Raw genomic sequence first — 18,754 nt, 5'->3', positions numbered from 1 at the left:
CTGATATTATGTAGAAACAAGCAGTCTTTCTGATATCATGTAGAAACAAGCAGTCTCTTTCTGATATCATGTAGAAACAAGCATTCTCTTTCTGATATCATGTAGAAACAAGCAGTCTCCTTCTGATATCATGTAGAAACAAGCAGTCTCTTTCTTATATCATGTAGAAACAAGCAGTCTCTTTCTGATATCATGTAGAAACAAGCAGTCTCCTTCTGACATCATAAAGAAACAAGCAGTCTCTTTCTGACATCATAAAGAAACAAGCAGTCTCCTTCTGATATCATGTAGAAACAAGCAGTCTCCTTCTGACATCATGTAGAAACAAGCAGTCTCTTTCTGATATCATGTAGAAACAAGCAGTCTCCTTCTGACATCATAAAGAAACAAGCAGTCTGTTACGACACCTGGCTTTTACAATGGTTGGTCGTATTATTATTACTGTTTAGTCAGAACTTTTTCTCCTGTTTTGGTAGTTTTCTTCCCTTTGTTTTGTTTTCTTTTGGAGTGACAACACCAGACCCAGATACAAGATGGCTGCCTCGTGCTGTTGTCCAGTAACCATGGAAACCACAATGAGCACCGGCACCCTCATCACCAGTGGATCCCTCCACAGTTCTTCAGGTGTAAGCAATTGGACTAATCGTTTTGTCTGGATCTGGAAAGGATACAAGGCTGGAAGAACTTTCATTCTGGGAGCTACTTGTAACCAAGTAGACTCCCTTTGGGCTGGTTTCAGGGTTTTAGAAGTTTAAACATCTTGAAAGAAAATAATTCCTCAGCTTGTATTAAGTCTATCTTTGGGTGTAGTAATTACTCTTGGTAAAAGAACTACAGTGGCCACTGTTAGAGTTTGAGAGTCTTTTGTGGTTAAGTCGCTGAATTATTATGTAGAAGGTGAAAGCTTCTTTAGGTTTTGGAAATAACCCTGAGTCTTCTAGTTAATCCATCCCAAATCTTTCTTTTGTACCAACCTGCTGGACACTTAGGTCTGAATGGTTTTCTTTTGGTGCTGCCAGTTAAAAGATCTGAGCCTTAGTCTCCTGCTTTATTTTATACAAACATTGGACTCTCTGAGATTTATGGGCTGTGTTAGTGAATTGCTGTAAGGATTTACAGCCCTTGGTTTTGTGTTATCCTCTAATATTTTAATAAATTTGTTTTCCTTTACACAAGTTCCTTCTTGCCTCCCTGGTTTCCCCTCCCTGAAGAAGGTAAAACGTAACACAGTCTCCTTCTGATATCATGTAGAAACAAGCAGTCTCCTTCTGATATCATGTAGAAACAAGCGGTCTCCTTCTGATATCATCAAGAAACAAGAAGTGTCCTTCTGACATCACATAGAAACAAGCAGTCTCCTTTTGACATCATAAAGAAACAAGCAGTATCTTGGTGACATCATAAAGAAACAAGCAGTCTCTTTCTGACATCATAAAGAAACAAGCAGTCTCCTTCTGATATCATGTAGAAACAAGATATATATGTCTGATATATCAGAATATATATATGCTTGTTGAATATAAATCTTCATTAAAACATTTAAATGTTCATTTTAAAAAAAACATTGAAATCATCATTAAAATGTTTAAATGTTCATTTTTTTAACATTAAAATGTTCATTAAAACGTTTAAATGATCATTAAAACATTAAAATGTTCATTAAAACATTTAAATGTTCATTAAAACGTTAAAATCTTCATTATAACGTTAAAATTTTCATTTTTAAAATGTTAAAATGTTCATTAAAATGTTTAAAGGTTCATTAAAACGTTAAAATGCTCATTAAACATAAAAATGTTCATTTTTAAAATGTTAAAATGTTCATTAAAACGTTTAAAGGTTCATTAAAACTTTAAAATCTTCATTAAAACGTTAAAATGTTCATTTTTAAAAACGTTCAAATGTTCATTAAAACGTTTTAATTCATTAAAACGTTAAAATCTTCATTAAAACGTTAAAATCTTCATTTTTAAAAACGTTAAAAGTTCATTAAAACCTTAAATTCTTGATTAAAAAGTTAAAATGTTCATTTTTTGAAAAAAGCAGTCTCCTTCTGATATCATAAAGAAACAAGCAGTCTCCTTCTGACATCATGTAGAAACAAGCAGTCTCTTTCTGACATCATAAAGAAACAAGCAGTCTCCTTCTGACATCATAAAGAAACAAGCAGTCTCCTTCTGACATCATAAAGAAACAAGCAGTCTCCTTCTGACATCATAAAGAAACAAGCAGTCTCTTTCTGACATCATAAAGAAACAAGCAGTATCCTTCTGACATCATACAGAAACAAGCAGTCTCCTTCTGACATCATAAAGAAACAAGCAGTCTCCATCTGACATCAAACAGAAACAAGCAGTCTCCTTCTGATATCATGTAGAAACAAGCAGTCTCCTTCTGAGATCATAAAGAAACAAGCAGTCTCCTTCTGACATCATAAAGAAAGAAGCAGTCTACTTCTGACATCATAAAGAAACAAGCAGTCTCCTTCTGATATCATGTAGAAACAAGCAGTCTCTTTCTGATATCATGTAGAAACAAGCAGTCTCTTTCTGATATCATGTAGAAACAAGCAGTCTCCATCTGATATCATCAAGAAACAAGCAGTGTCCTTCTGACATCATAAAGAAACAAGCAGTCTCCTTTTGACATCATAAAGAAACAAGCAGTATCTTGGTGACATCATAAAGAAACAAGCAGTATCTTGGTGACATCATAAAGAAACAAGCAGTCTCTTTCTGACATCATAAAGAAACAAGCAGTCTCCTGATATCATGTAGAAACAAGATATATATGTCTGATATATCAGAATATATATATGCTTGTTGAATATGAATCTTCATTAAAACAATGAAATGTTCATTTTAAAAAACATTAAAATCATCATTAAAATGTTTAAATGTTCAATTTTTTGAAAACGTTAATATGTTCATTAAAACATTTAAATGATCATTAAAACTTTAAAATCTTCATTAAAACGTTAAATGTTTCATTTTTAAAAATGTTAAAATGTTCATGAAAACGTTTAAATGTCAATTAAAACGTTAAATTCTTCATTAAAATGTTTAAATGTTCATTTTTAAAAACGTTAAAAGGTTAATTAAAACGTTAAAATTTTAATGAAAACGTTAACGTGTTCATTAAAATGTTAAAATATTCACTTTTAAAATGTTAAAATGTTCATTACAACGTTAAAATGTTCTTTTTTAAAACGTTAAAATGTTCATGAAAACGTTTAAATGTCCATCAAAACGTTAAATTCTTCATTAAAACGTTTAAATGTTCATTTTTGAAAACGTTAAAAGGTTAATTAAAACGTTGACATTTTCATGAAAACATTAACGTGTTCATTAAAACGTTAAAATGTTCATTTTTAAAATGTTAAAATGTTCATTAAAATGTTTAAAGGTTCATTAAAATGTTAAAATGCTCATTAAAACGTTAAAATGTTCATTTTTAAAATGTTAAAATGTTCATTAAAACGTTTAAAGGTTCATTAAAACTTTAAAATCTTCATTAAAACGTTAAAATCTTCATTAAAACATTAAAATGTTCATTTTTAAAAATGTTAAAATGTTCATTAAAACGTTTAAATGATCATGAAAACGTTAAAATTTTCATTTAAACGTTTAAATGTTCATTAAAACGTTAAACCCTTCATTAAAACATTAAAATCTTCATTTTTAAAAACGTTAAAATGTTCATTAAAACGTTTAAAGTTTCATTAAAACATTCAAATGTTCATTAAAACGTTAAAATCTTCTAAAAAAAACATTAAAATCTTCATTTTTAAAATGTTAAAATGTTCATTAAAACATTTAAAGGTTCATTAAAACGTTAAAATATTCAATAAAACGTTAAAATGTTCATTTTTAAAATGTTAAAATGTTCATTAAATCGTTTAAAGGTTCATTAAAACTTTATTCTTCATTAAAACGTTTAAATGTTCATTTTTAAAAACATTAAAAGGTTAATTAAAACGTTAAAATTTTCATGAAAACGTTAACGTGTTCATTAAAACGTTAAAATATTCATTTTTAAAATGTTAAAATGTTCATTAAAACGTTTAAAGGTTCATTAAAACCTTAAAATGTTCATTAAAACGTTAAAATGTTCATTTTTAAAATGTTAAAATGTTCATTAAAACGTTTAAAGGTTCATTAAAATGTTAAAATCTTCATACAAACATTAAAATTTTCATTTTGAAAAACGTTAAAATGTTCATGAAAACGTTTAAATGTCCATTAAAACGTTAAATTCTTCATTAAAATGTTTAAATGTTCATTTTTAAAAACGTTAAAAGGTTAATTAAAACGTTAACATTTTCATGAAAACATTAACGTGTTCATTAAAATGTTAAAATGATCATTTTTAAAATGTTAAAATGTTCATTAAAATGTTTAAAGGTTCATTAAAACGTTAAAATGCTCATTAAAACGTTAAAATGTTCACTTTTTAAAATGTTAAAATGTTCATTAAAACGTTTAAAGGTTCATTAAAACGTTAAAATCTTCATTAAAACGTTAAAATGTTCATTAACAAATTAAAATGTTCATTTTTAAAAACGTTAAAATGTTCATTAAAATGTTTAAATGTTCATGAAAACAATAAAATGTTCATTTAAACATTTAAATGTTCATTAAAACGTTAAAACCTTTATTAAAACATTAAAATCTTCATTTTTAAAAACGTTAAAATGTTCATTAAAACGTTCAAAGTTTCATTAAAACGTTCAAATGTTCATTAAAACGTTTAAATTCATTAAAACATTAAAATCTTCATTAAAACTTTAAAATCTTCATTTTTAAAAATGTTAAATATTCATTAAAACGTTAAACTCTTGATTAAAAAGTTAAAATGTTTATTTTTTGAAAAAAGCAGTCTCCTTCTGATATCATGTAGAAACAAGCAGTCTCCTTCTGACATCATAAAGAAACAAGCAGTCTCCTTCTGACATCATAAAGAAAGAAGCAGTCTCTTTCTGATATCATGTAGAAACAAGCAGTCTCCTTCTGACGTCTCCTTCTGACATCATAAAGAAACAAGCAGTCTCTTTCTGATATCATGTAGAAACAAGCAGTCTCCTTCTGACGTCTCCTTCTGACATCATAAAGAAAGAAGCAGTCTCTTTCTGACATCATAAAGAAACAAGCAGTCTCCTTCTGACATCATAAAGAAACAAGCAGTCTCTTTCTGACATTATAAAGAAACAAGTAGTCTCTTTCTGACATCATACAGAAACAAGCAGTCTCCTTCTGATATCATGTAGAAACAAGCAGTCTCCTTCTGACATCATAAAGAAACAAGCAGTCTCCTTCTGACATCATAAAGAAAGAAGCAGTCTCTTTCTGATATCATGTAGAAACAAGCAGTCTCCTTCTGACGTCTCCTTCTGACATCATAAAGAAACAAGCAGTCTCTTTCTGATATCATGTAGAAACAAGCAGTCTTACTGATATCATGTAGAAACAAGCAGTCTCTTTCTGACATCATAAAGAAACAAGCAGTCTCCTTCTGATATCATAAAGAAACAAGCAGTCTCTTTCTGACATTATAAAGAAACAAGCAGTCTCTTTCTGATATCATGTAGAAACAAGCTGTCTCCTTCTGACATCATAAAGAAACAAGCAGTCTCCTTCTGACATCATAAAGAAAGAAGCAGTCTCTTTCTGATATCATGTAGAAACAAGCAGTCTCCTTCTGACGTCTCCTTCTGACATCATAAAGAAACAAGCAGTCTCTTTCTGATATCATGTAGAAACAAGCAGTCTTTCTGATATCATGTAGAAACAAGCAGTCTCTTTCTGATATCATGTAGAAACAAGCTGTCTCCTTCTGACATCATAAAGAAACAAGCAGTCTCTTTCTGACATCATAAAGAAAGAAGCAGTCTCTTTCTGATATCATGTAGAAACAAGCAGTCTCCTTCTGACGTCTCCTTCTGACATCATAAAGAAACAAGCAGTCTCTTTCTGATATCATGTAGAAACAAGCAGTCTCCTTCTGACGTCTCCTTCTGACATCATAAAGAAACAAGCAGTCTCTTTCTGATATTATGTAGAAACAAGCAGTCTTTCTGATATCATGTAGAAACAAGCAGTCTCTTTCTGATATCATGTAGAAACAAGCATTCTCTTTCTGATATCATGTAGAAACAAGCAGTCTCTTTCTGATATCATGTAGAAACAAGCAGTCTCCTTCTGATATCATGTAGAAACAAGCAGTCTCTTTCTTATATCATGTAGAAACAAGCAGTCTCTTTCTGATATCATGTAGAAACAAGCAGTCTCCTTCTGACATCATAAAGAAACAAGCTGTCTCCTTCTGATATCATGTAGAAACAAGCAGTCTCCTTCTGACATCATAAAGAAACAAGCTGTCTCCTTCTGATATCATGTAGAAACAAGCAGTCTCCTTCTGACATCATGTAGAAACAAGCAGTCTCTTTCTGATATCATGTAACAAGCAGTCTCCTTCTGACATCATAAAGAAACAAGCAGTCTGTTATGACACCTGGCTTTTACAATGGTTGGTCGTATTATTATTACTGTTTAGTCAGAACTTTTTCTCCTGTTTTGGTAGTTTTCTTCCCTTTGTTTTGTTTTCTTTTGGAGTGACAACACCAGACCCAGATACAAGATGGCTGCCTCGTGCTGTTGTCCAGTAACCATGGAAACCACAATGAGCACCGGCAGCCTCATCACCAGTGGATCCCTCCACAGTTCTTCAGGTGGAAGCAATTGGACTAATCGTTTTCTCTGGATCTGGAAAGGATACAAGGCTGGAAGAACTTTCATTCTGGGAGCTACTTGTAACCAAGTAGACTCCCTTTGGGCTGGTTTCAGGGTTTTAGAAGTTTAAACATCTTGAAAGAAAATAATTCCTCAGCTTGTATTAAGTCTATCTTTGGGTGTAGTAATTACTCTTGGTAAAAGAACTACAGTGGCCACTGTTAGAGTTTGAGAGTCTTTTGTGGTTAAGTCGCTGAATTATTATGTAGAAGGTGAAAGCTTCTTTAGGTTTTGGAAATAACCCTGAGTCTTCTAGTTAATCCATCCCAAATCTTTCTTTTGTACCAACCTGTTGGACACTTAGGTCTGAATGGTTTTCTTTTGGTGCTGCCAGTTAAAAGATCTGAGCCTTAGTCTCCTGCTTTATTTTATACAAACATTGGACTCTCTGAGATTTATGGGCTGTGTTAGTGAATTGCTGTAAGGATTTACAGCCCTTGGTTTTGTGTTATCCTCTAATATTTTAATAAATTTGTTTTTCTTTACACAAGTTCCTTCTTGCCTCCCTGGTTTCCCCTCCCTGAAGAAGGTAAAACGTAACACAGTCTCCTTCTGATATCATGTAGAAACAAGCAGTCTCCTTCTGATATCATGTAGAAACAAGCGGTCTCCTTCTGATATCATCAAGAAACAAGCAGTCTCCTTCTGATATCATCAAGAAACAAGCAGTGTCCTTCTGACATCACATAGAAACAAGCAGTCTCCTTTTGACATCATAAAGAAACAAGCAGTATCTTGGTGACATCATAAAGAAACAAGCAGTCTCTTTCTGACATCATAAAGAAACAAGCAGTCTCCTTCTGATATCATGTAGAAACAAGATATATATGTCTGATATATCAGAATATATATATGCTTGTTGAATATAAATCTTCATTAAAACATTTAAATGTTCATTTTAAAAAACATTAAAATCATCATTAAAATGTTTAAATGTTCATTTTTTTTAACGTTAAAATGTTCATTAAAACGTTTAAATGATCATTAAAACATTAAAATGTTCATTAAAACATTTAAATGTTCATTAAAACGTTAAAATCTTCATTAAAACGTTAAAATTTTCATTTTTAAAAATGTTAAAATGTTCATTAAAATGTTTAAAGGTTCATTAAAACGTTAAAATGCTCATTAAACATAAAAATGTTCATTTTTAAAATGTTAAAATGTTCATTAAAACGTTTAAAGGTTCATTAAAACTTTAAAATCTTCATTAAAACGTTAAAATGTTCATTTTTAAAAACGTTCAAATGTTCATTAAAACGTTTTAATTCATTAAAACGTTAAAATCTTCATTAAAACGTTAAAATCTTCATTTTTAAAAACGTTAAATGTTCATTAAAACCTTAAATTCTTGATTAAAAAGTTAAAATGTTAATTTTTTGAAAAAAGCAGTCTCCTTCTGATATCATAAAGAAACAAGCAGTCTCCTTCTGACATCATGTAGAAACAAGCAGTCCCTTTCTGACATCATAAAGAAACAAGCAGTCTCCTTCTTGCATCAAAAAGAAACAAGCAGTCTCCTTCTGACATCATAAAGAAACATGCAGTCTCTTTCTGACATCATAAAGAAACAAGCAGTATCCTTCTGACATCATACAGAAACAAGCAGTCTCCTTCTGACATCATAAAGAAACAAGCAGTCTCCTTCTGACATCATAAAGAAAGAAGCAGTCTACTTCTGACATCATAAAGAAACAAGCAGTCTCCTTCTGATATCATGTAGAAACAAGCAGTCTCCTTCTGACATCATAAAGAAACAAGCAGTCTCCTTCTGACATCATAAAGAAAGAAGCAGTCTACTTCTGACATCATAAAGAAACAAGCAGTCTCCTTCTGATATCATGTAGAAACAAGCAGTCTCCTTCTAACATCATAAAGAAACAAGCAGTCTCTTTCTGATATCATGTAGAAACAAGCAGTCTCCTTCTGACATCATAAAGAAACAAGCAGTCTCCTTCTGATATCATGTAGAAACAAGATATATATGTCTGATATATCAGAATATATATATGCTTGTTGAATATAAATCTTCATTAAAATGTTAAAATCTTCATTTTTAAAAATGTTAAATGTTCATTAAAACGTTAAATTCTTGATTAAAAAGTTAAAATGTTCATTTTTTTAAAAAAGCAGTCTCCTTCTGATATCATAAAGAAACAAGCAGTCTCCTTCTGACATCATAAAGAAACAAGCAGTACCCTTCTGATATCATAAAGAAACAAGCAGTCTCTTTCTGACATCATAAAGAAACAAGCAGTCTCCTTCTGACATCATAAAGAAACAAGCAGTCTCCTTCTGATATCATAAAGAAACAAGCAGTCTCTTTCTGACATCATACAGAAACAAGCAGTCTTCTTTTGACATCATAAAGAAACAAGCAGTCTCCGTCTGACATCATACAGAAACAAGCAGTCTCCTTCTGATATCATGTAGAAACAAGCAGTCTCCTTCTGACATCATAAAGAAAAAAGCAGTCTCCTTCTGACATCATAAAGAAAGAAGCAGTCTACTTCTGACATCATGTAGAAACAAGCAGTCTCATTTTGACATCATAAAGAAACAAGCAGTCTCTTTCTGATATCATGTAGAAACAAGCAGTCTCTTTCTGATATCATGTAGAAACAAGCAGTCTCCTTCTGATATCATCAAGAAACAAGCAGTGTCCTTCTGACATCATAAAGAAACAAGCAGTCTCCTTTTGACATCATAAAGAAACAAGCATTATCTTGGTGACATCATAAAGAAACAAGTAGTCTCTTTCGGACATCATAAAGAAACAAGCAGTCTCTTTCTGACATCATAAAGAAACAAGCAGTCTCCTTCTGATATCATGTAGAAACAAGATATATATGTCTGATATATCAGAATATATATATATGCTTGTTGAATATAAATCTTCATTAAAACATTTAAATGTTCATTTTAAAAAACATTAAAATCATCATTAAAATGATTAAATGTTCATTTTTTAAACGTTAAAATGTTCATTAAAATGTTTAAATGATCATTAAAACGTTAAAATGTTCATTAAAACGTTTAAATGTTCATTAAAACGTTAAAATCTTCATTAAAATGTTAAAATTTTCATTTTTAAAAATGTTAAAATGTTCATGAAAACGTTTAAATGTCCATTAAAATGTTAAATTCTTCATTAAAATGTTTAAATGTTCATTTTTAAAAACGTTAAAAGGTTAATTAAAACGTTAAAATTTTCATGAAAACGTTAACGTGTTGATTAAAACGTTACAATATTCATTTTTAAAATGTTAAAATGTTCATTAAAACGTTTAAAGGTTCATTAAAACGTTAAAATGTTCATTAAAACGTTAAAATGTTCGTTTTTAAAATGTTAAAATGTTCATTAAAACGTTTAAAGGGTCATTAAAACGTTAAAATCATTAAAACGTTAAAATTTTCATTTTTAAAAACGTTAAAATGTTAATTAAAACGTTAAAGTTTTCATGAAAACGTTAACGTGTTCATTAAAACAATAAAATGTTCATTTTTAAAATGTTAAAATGTTCATTAAAATGTTTAAAGGTTCATTAAAACGTTAAAATGTTCATTTTTAAAATGTTAAAATGTTCATGAAAACGTTTAAATGTCCATTAAAATGTTAAATTCTTCATTAAAATGTTTAAATGTTCATTTTTAAAAATGTTAAAAGGTTAATTAAAACGTTAAAGTTTTCATGAAAACGTTAACGTGTTCATTAAAACGTTAAAATGTTCATTTTTAAAATGTTAAAATGTTCATTAAAATGTTTAAAGGTTCATTAAAACGTTAAAATGCTCATTAAAACGTTAAAATGTTCATTTTTAAAATGTTAAAATGTTCATTAAAACGTTTAAAGGTTCATTAAAACTTTAAAATCTTCATCAAAACATTAAAATCTTCATTAAAACATTAAAATGTTCATTTTTAAAAATGTTAAAATGTTCATTAAAACGTTTAAATGTTCATGAAAAGTTAAAATGTTAATTTAAAAATTTAAATGTTCATTAAAACGTTAAAACCTTCATTAAAACATTAAAATCTTCATTTTTAAAAACGTTAAAATGTTCATTAAAACGTTTAAAGTTTCATCAAAACGTTCAAATGTTCATTAAAACATTTTAATTCATTAAAACGTTAAAATCTTCATTAAAACGATAAAATCTTCATTTTTAAAAACGTTAAATGTTCATTAAAACGTTAAATTATTGATTAAAAAGTTAAAATGTTCATTTTTTGAAAAAAGCAGTCTCTTTCTTATATCATAAAGAAACAAGCAGTCTCCTTCTGACATCATGTAGAAACAAGCAGTCTCTTTCTGACATCATAAAGAAAGAAGCAGTCTCCTTCTGACATCATAAAGAAACAAGCAGTATCCTTCTGACATCATAAAGAAACAAGCAGTATCCTTCTGACATCATACAGACACAAGCAGTCTCCTTCTGACATCATAAAGAAACAAGCAGTCTCCTTCTGATATCATGTAGAAACAAGCAGTATCCTTCTGATATCATAAAGAAACAAGCAGTCTCCTTCTGACATCATGTAGAAACAAGCAGTCTCCTTCTGATATCATGTAGAAACAAGCAGTATCTTTCTGATATCATAAAGAAACAAGCAGTCTCTTTCTGATATCATGTAGAAACAAGCAGTATCTTCCTGATATCATGTAGAAACAAGCAGTATCTTTCTGATATCATGTAGAAACAAGCAGTCTCCGACTGACATCATACAGAAACAAGCAGTCTCCTTCTGATATCATGTAGAAACAAGCAGTATCTTCCTGATATCATGTAGAAACAAGCAGTCTCTTTCTGATATCATGTAGAAACAAGCAGTCTCTTTCTGATATCATAAAGAAACAAGCAGTCTCTTTCTGATATCATGTAGAAACAAGCAGTATCTTCCTGATATCATGTAGAGACAAGAAGTCTCTTTCTTATATCATGTAGAAACAAGCAGTATCTTTCTGATATCATGTAGAAACAAGCAGTATCTTCCTGATATCATGTAGAAACAAGCAGTCTCTTTCTGATATCATGTAGAAACAAGCAGTCTCTTTCTGATATCATGTAGAAACAAGCAGTCTCTTTATGATATCATGTAGAAACAAGCAGTATCTTTCTGACATCATAAAGAAACAAGCAGTCTCTTTCTGATATCATGTAGAAACAAGCAGTCTCCTTCTGATATCATGTAGAAACAAGCAGTCTCCTTCTCATCATAAAGAAACAAGCTGTATCTTCCTGATATCATGCAGAAACAAGCAGTCTCCTCCTGATATCATATGGCAAGCCAAATGAGCATTTATTCTGATATCAGGATATCAGCCAGAATTGTCATGAACATGTAAGCCATTTCTGTCCACTAGTTAACTAGTTAGCCATGTCTGTGTCAACTAGTTAAATAGTCACAGCCGAAATGTCAACTAGTTAACTAGTAAGGCCTAAATTCTCTCTAGTTAACTAGTTAAAATGTTTCATGTCTTACTAGTTAACTAGTATTGCTCAGTGTGTTCACTAGTTAACTAGTGGACAAATCAATGTCCACTAGTTAACTAGTTAAAACACATTTAGTTTTTACTAGTCAACTAGTAAGGTACAAAAACTCGTACTAGCTGACTACTGAATGTAAAAATCCCACTTGTTAACTTTGCCCAATTTGGCCAGCCGCTTGAGCATTAATTCTGATATCTTGTCAACAGGTCAACTAGTTAACTAGTGAGGGTCAAAATGTACACACTAGTTAACTAGTGAACACATTTTGACCTTCACTAGTTAAATAGTTGACACAAAAATGGCTCATTAGTTAACTAGTAAAGGCCAAAATGCATACCAGTCAGCTAGTTGAAGGTATTTGTGTCTCACTAGTTAACTAGTCAGGGTCAAAATGAGCCCTCCAGTTAACTAGTGGGAGACGGAAATGTTCACTAGTTAACACATTTTGGCTTCACTAGTTAACTAGGTGACAAAAATGGCTCACTAGTTAACTAGTAAAGGCCAAAATGCATACCAGTCAGCTAGTTGAAGGTTTTTGTGTCTCACTAGTTAACTAGTGATGGCCAAAATGTGCACACCAGTTAACTAGTGACAGAAGAAATGCCCACTAGTTGACAAGTGAACACATTTTGGCTTCCTAGTTAACTAGGTGACACAAAAATGGCTCACTAGTTAACTAGTAAAGGCTAAAATGCATACCAGTCAGCTAGTTGAAGGTTTTTGTGTCTCACTAGTTAACTAGTGACAGTTCAAAGTGTCCACATGTTCACTAGTGAAGGCATAACTCCTAACTAGTTAACCAGTTGGAGTAGGTCAGTGCCACTAGTTAACTAGTGAACCATTAATGGCTCACTAGCTAGCTAGTTGATTGTAGCAGGCTCACTAGTTACCTAGTTGATGCATCCATTGTCCAAACTAGTTAACTAGTGAGGACATAAATGTATACTAGTAAACTAGTTCAACACTACATTCACACTAGTTAGCTAGTTGCGCAGAATTCTAATTAGGAGGCGGAGAATTTCTCAAATTAAGACTCTCTATTGGCTCCCTGTGTCAAAATAAAATATGACAACCAATCACAGTGCGGAATTTTGCAAAATCCCACCCCAAACATTTGCATGCGGCACACAAGTTAACATGCTGGCCAGAGGAACCTCAGCTAGTGAACTAGTGGCTTCAGTGTGACACTTACATGTAAACTTGTGAAGGCGGAACTGCTCACTAGTTAACTAGTGAGGGTACAAATGTCCACTAGTTAACTAGTGAGGTGCAAAATAAGTGTCACTAGTTCACTAGTGGGTCCCAAAACGCCCACAAGTTAACTAGTAAGGTGCGGATATGCTCACTAGTTAACTAGTGAGATGCAGATTTGCTCACTAGTTAACTAGTGCACTCTAAAGCGCCCACTAGTTAACTAGTAAGGTGCAAAAAAGCATCACTAGTTAACTTGTAAAGTGCAGATATGCTCACTAGTTAACTAGTGGGCCTCAAAAGGCCAACTAGTTAACTAGTAGGGTGCAGATTTGCTCACTAGTTAACTAGTGAGGCGCAGATATGCTCACTAGTTAACTAGTGAAGTGCGGATTTGCTTACTAGTTAACTAGTGAGGTGCGGATATGCTCACTAGTTAACTAGTGAGGTGCGGATTTGCTCACTAGTTAACTAGTGAGGCGCGGATTTGCTCACTAGTTAACTAGTGAGGTGCGGATTTGCTCACTAGTTAACTAGTGAGGTGCGGATTTGCTCACTAGTTAACTAGTGAGGTGCGGAATTGCTCACTAGTTAACTAGTGAGGTGCGGATTTGCTCACTAGTTAACTAGTTACACCTAAAAACACATACAAGCTGACCATTTTTGTCCACTAGTTAACTAGTGGAACAATTGAAGTTTCACCACTTTACATGTGTGGCAGTGCAGCAGCTCACTAGTTAACTAGTGCCTGAAACACAAATTATGCATATTCTAATGAGAAGGCGGGCAGAAGACTCCTGTTGGGTATAAGAATCCCACCCAGTCTAAAACTTATGTGCTGTGGCCTCGCAATCACATATTGATGGGTGCCCCTGAGCGCCAAGGCTTGCACTCCTAAGTCATGGTTTGACACCTACTGCTTGGTCGTTGCGGCGTGTTCGAATCCCGCAGATGGCATTCCGCAATTGCCGTAACATTATTTATTTTCTCTTTGTGTTGTAATGTTCAAAGTTTTATTGTTTTACTGCTTTTATTCCCCCCTCCCGAATCAAGTAAAGCACCTCGTTTGGTGTCGTGTAAGGGAGATCAGATGGCGAGTTCAAGTCCCATTGAGGAGAATTGGAATTTAGTGTGCCAGTTATCTATTTTATTGTAGTTCATTATATATATATATATATATATATATATATATATATATATATATATATATATATATATATATATATATATATATATATATATACATCCATCCATCTTCCCAAGAAATAGATCAAATGACACTGAGGGAAAAAACTGAGGTTATTTTGAGCTAGCACCAGAAGGCAGTGTAACCTTTTTTAGTTCTCTCCAGTCAAAACAAAACTTTAGACTTTTTTCTTTTTTAATTTAACAGGGAACAGCAATCAATTGAACAGGGAACTGCAAGCAGTAGTCACATAAACAAAATAAAATCACACAAACAAAATAAAGTTACTCTCCTCTTTTCTTGGTCATATTAATAACATATTTCACACTGTGTACGTTCTAATAGACTCATTCTGTAATATACTGACATATCAATACTATTGCTAATACATACAGTATTTGCAATATACTTTATCACAGCTAAAGCACTTCTGGATAGATGCAAACTGCCTTTCGCTGCCTTGTACCTGTGACATGTGCAACGACAATAAAGTTGAATTCTAATCTATTATATTGTTTTCTTTTTCCCATAAACATGTGAAGCAAAGGCAGCTCTCCATTCTTCAAATGACTTTGTTGCAGTCGCTTCACAGTACCAGTAGCCAAAATACTGTTTATGAGAGGACGGCTTCCTTTCTTGGTTGCTTTGTTTACAGACTATCATTGTTGATTTTTTTTTTACATATGTTCATGTAGGTTGTCCAGCCTGCTCCCTCTGCAGCTTCCTCTTCCTGTACTGCTGTGTGGTGTCGGGCACATCAGGGGTCTGGTGGCCTCTAGATACTGATGGCCCAGTCACAGCAAGGGCAGAAATTGAGGGACTTAGTGCAGAAACAAACAGTGGCAAGTTGGCTTGATAAAGTGGCTGGACAGGAAGCAATTTAGGGAGAAGCCTGGGACCTGATGTACTCGGAAGAAGTCTTCCCGAAGAAAGCTGTCCCTTGGTGTTCTGTGCTTGTTGAGGCAGTTCTGTAACAGTCCTTTTCATTTTAATTTTTGCTGTTCCAGCTGTGTCTGGAGGAAGAACAAAGAGGTGCGGGTTGTTTGTTGGAGCAACTTGGACGACTTCCTTCTGTGGTGCTGATGGCTGGTTGATGACACCGGATACGGCCGACAGAGGAGACTGAATGCCTGTTGAATAGTTGTCTCCTGTGTCCGAGTGCGCCTGCAATACCTACACATGGAATGACTATAATTAAAGGTTACAGTTTCAAATATATATATATATATATATATATATATATATATATACTACCCATTTCTGATTAAGTCCGATGTTTATTTTCAGCGAATATTTTATCCGTTTTAAACACGGAGTGATTACTAGTTTTAAAAAAAATCCCGCTTCTGCTTCATATAACTAAATTTTTGTTAATAAAAATGTTACAAGCAGTAATTAAATATCCTTGTAAGACAATAACTAAATCAACACAACTTACCGTTCGATGACGCCATTCTTTATCAAAACAAAATGATGAGATCAAACGTAGAAAACGTTCTCCCCGAGCGACCATGCGGACCCCCACAACAACACCTAAAAGGTTTACCTGAACAGCAAGGTCTCTGATTGGTCTCTGATTGTCACTTAGAGGCGGGCGTTTTGTGATTGGCCAACGATACTGTCACTCTCGCTTTTCGGTCGATCTCGGTCGCAGGGGGGCCGTGATTGGCCTGTACTCCACGGGGAGCGCCAAAGTGACGCACTGCTGCGGCTGAGCCAGCAGTATGGCGGATGCCGTTCTAAGACGTATTAGAAGACGATGTATATCAATAGAGCAAGCATATAGCCAAGGATGTGCGGGCCCCAGAGAGGTACGCGCTATTGACATCTCCATTGCAAATCTGTGCAGAGTTGAAGCTACTCTTAGCCCTGATGCAATACGGGAAATTGTTAATAGTCTAAGGGAGCTTAGAACTATTATCTCCGTGGCCGTAGAAGCCTCAACAGCCGGTCATACTTTTCATGCTGGACGACTGCTTTCAGGTAAGTTGCTCATCTTTTCAAATTTACTTTAAGTAATTGATTCTACGGAGCCCAAGGGACAGGTGCAGCATTATTTTTTTTAAAGAATCCCGACCCTCGGCTCGCTCATTTAGCTAGTTTATTGTCTGCCATGCCACAGACAAGCAGTAAGTCTAATAGAAACTTTAAAAGGAAATTATTAGAGTTTCTGGGGTGCAGCGGTACTGTGTGTGCACTGCAAACCAACGGTTGGGGGTTCGAGGCCAGGCCGTGATACACTTGACATTTCTTTTAATGTTTTTTTTTTTTTTAAATGCTACAATAGCATGACAGAAACATCTCGCTATCATTTTTGGCTGAAACTTACGCTGACGTGGAAAGTAATATATTTATGGCGTTTAAAGCGTGCCACAACCCGTGCACGCGCATTGGGTCCACAGCGCGCGTGTGAACGGGACTCGCGAGCGGAAATATACATGGCGAGAGGTCATTTGTGCACTGAGAGGGAGCAAACTGTGTCTGTGAGCGCACAAGGATGTGCACAAGTGACAAACCTGCGTGCGCGCGTTGTCAACGAGCACACGGCAGAGGAAAACGTGCGCGCGCGGCAGCCTCTGTGCGCGCTTGGCAGCCTCTCTGCGCGCTCGGTTTCTGACTCCTGCTCGCTCGGCTGTAAGGGTTTTGGCACTCTGGAGGCGTGGCCTGTGGCAGATCTTCTCTGTCCTCTGATTGGTTAGTGTACCCCGCACTTTACCCTCTACCTATCTATACAAAAAAGTCTGCTGGTAAAGCAGTTGCTGGCATAGTTCAGTTGGGAGAGCGGGTGACTCTCGCCCCGGAGGATCCGGGTTCGAGGTCGGGCAAGGAAAATGCAGTAGATGTCATGTTAATTTTTCTTAATTTCAGGTATTTTACAGTTGTGACCGTTCAACTGTCATTAAACGTCCGAATGTTTGCTGGGCAGTGTTTTAAAAAGTGCACATAAGCTAGATGGTTTTAACCATAGAAAATTACATTTTTTGTGATACTGGAAAAATACATACTGAAATAAAACTACTGATTGAAAACTTTATGACTGTGGTTGTACAACATATGACTCACTAATACACTGCAAACTCCCTTAGAGTGGGGCTTCCAGAGAGAGAGAGAGAGAGACAGAGAGAGAGACAGAGAGAGAAAAGTTCTTGCCTCATTAATGAATTGTTTATTTTTTTCAGTATTTAATTGACAAATTATCCTTTCAAATAATTAATTGATGAGTTACATAATTGTCCATTTAGAATTGTTGAATGGACTGAGTCAAGTTTGGTGCACTTTATATATTTCAAAACATGTTTTTTTTTAATGATGCATATAAATAATTTAAATGTTAATTTAATGAAATATTTCTATTTTTTCATTACCTCACCCTTGTTTTGACAAAAACGGGACCTTGCTGGATAATATCATGGAGAAACTATTTGTTCACAGTACATGGCTCAGTGAGGATCTGTGTACCAAAGGAGGAGATTCTCAGAAATCTGTCTGCAGATTGTTACAACCCAGACTGGAAGTGGTGGGCTGTAATAAGAAAGGAGACCAAACAGAGGAGTGGGGGTTCAACAGCTGATTTATTTAACAAAAGTAAGGATTTACTAAAGCAAGTTAGTGAACAGAAAATGGCCAGTGAGGACTCTCCACCACACAGGAGAGACCCAGTGAAAGCAGAAAAACAGTAGGCTTTGTAGGCAGCACCACACCCTGAGCCCAGGTGCCTCCAAGGCTGCTTAACCAGCTGCCTACAACAGAAGAAAAACACAATTAAACACAAATGAAAACCCAATGAGACGGTGGGGGCATCACAACACGTTCAGGACTACCCAAACACCAGTAATTCTTGACTGCACTGATCTGAGGTGTCAATGGCCATATTCCCCTCTCTTCCAGAGTCATATATTTTCCTCAAGTTCAACTGCACTCTGAAGAGGCTCATTTGGATTGTGCCACATAGGCCAGTGACCTTTGTCTCAGCACTGTATGCTGGAACTATCAGCGACCAACCTGGGAATCTGGTGTGATGAAAATGCTACAACTAGAGATGGTCATCTTGGTAGACAGGGGTTTCTTCATTGATGACATTGTGCCCTGCAAAGTGT

The sequence above is a fragment of the Nothobranchius furzeri genome, chromosome 5 (assembly GCF_043380555.1).
Source record: "Nothobranchius furzeri strain GRZ-AD chromosome 5, NfurGRZ-RIMD1, whole genome shotgun sequence".
Classification (NCBI taxonomy): domain Eukaryota; kingdom Metazoa; phylum Chordata; class Actinopteri; order Cyprinodontiformes; family Nothobranchiidae; genus Nothobranchius; species Nothobranchius furzeri.
Note: the sequence above shows the minus strand (reverse complement) of the source record.